Raw genomic sequence first — 1,558 nt, forward strand, 5'->3', positions numbered from 1 at the left:
ATCTTTCGGTCACCGAAACATGTTTCGGCAGCGAACTTGATACACTGTTGAACTTTTGACCAACTTTTCCAACAAACAATCTTTTGGTCACCGAAACAAGTTTTGGTAGTGAACTGGATATATCGTTGGACTTTTCACCAACTTTTCCAACGACAAGTCTTTCGGTCACCGAAATATATCTCGGTAGTAAAAGTTGATGTTTTCCAACCACAAATGTTCTGGGAGCAAAGTTAAGCTCTCGTAGCAATTTTCCAATGACAAATGTTTCGGGAGGAAACTTGATATATTGTTGGACTTTTGACAAAAAAATTTCAACCAACATTTTGGTCACAACATTGAAGAGTCGTTTGACTTTTGACTCATTTTTCCAACGACAATTTTTTGGTCACCAAAATTTTTTTTTTAATAAACAGTGATCACACCCTCAAGGTGTGTTAAAGTGGTAGGGGCATGCATGTACATGTGTCATACCAAAAATGGTGTAGATTGATAATTGCAAACAAGCTACTGTAAGGAAAACGTAATGTTACGATCACCAGGTTGTCCCAAGTTAACATGTCACAGGGTGCATTTCGCTTACATAGGGGAAGAGTAGGACAGGCGGTGTTGACAACAATTTTTTTTGTTGATGTACCAACACATTCTGGGCATGTTCCTGGTGCGGCTGGACTACTTTTTACCCAACTGTGGGAAAAGCACTTGTTTGGGGAAAAGGTTATCGTCTGTATATAGGGAAAACCTTGAATTGGCTGGGCATACTGCTGCCGGTCCTGTCCGGCGTGGCTTGGCACGGAGATGGTACTCCTGCTGAGAGCTGCTGTTGGGTACTGTCCGGTAGCGATTGACTGGCCAATTAATCCTACTTCATGTTGGATTAAGAAAATTCACTGTTGGAGGGAAGTTGTATCAATTCTACCTGGAAATTCTGGGAGAAGTTGATTGTGAACTGTTCACTGTGGTGAAAGCCCAGTGAGGTTGATGAACTGTGATGTTGGTGTGTCAGTGAAGGATGCTGCTCGCCACCCACAGAGGTATGGTTGCTGTGCCAGAGGGTTGCAATTATTTGAAGGTTTGCGGGTTGTAAAAACCTGCAATGTAATGTATCGCTAGCAACTCGGAGACCCCAGTTGGGAATCCGTTTGCATTGCGCTGTCCTCTTGAAGGACAGTGGGGACTGTGGTGGTCGGATGGCCTCTGTGCATCCATCCCATGGACACCCCAAGCATGGCGTTACCTGGTTGATCCTGCCAGTAGTCATATGCTTGTCTCAAAGATTAAGCCATGCATGTCTAAGTATGAATGCTTCCGTACTGTGAAACTGCGAATGGCTCATTAAATCAGTTATAGTTTACTTGATGGTAACCCTACTCGGATAACTGTACCAATTGTAGAGCTAATACGTGCACAAAGTCCCGACTTCTGGAAGGGATGTATTTATTAGATACAAAGCCAATGCGGGTCTCGGCCCGGTACAGTGGCGAGTCATGATAACTGCTCGAATCGTATGGCCTTTGCGCTGACGATGCTTCATTCAAGTTTCTGCCCTATCAACTTTCGA

This window comes from Dysidea avara, unplaced genomic scaffold (genome assembly GCF_963678975.1).
Source record: "Dysidea avara unplaced genomic scaffold, odDysAvar1.4 SCAFFOLD_374, whole genome shotgun sequence".
Classification (NCBI taxonomy): Eukaryota; Metazoa; Porifera; class Demospongiae; order Dictyoceratida; family Dysideidae; genus Dysidea; species Dysidea avara.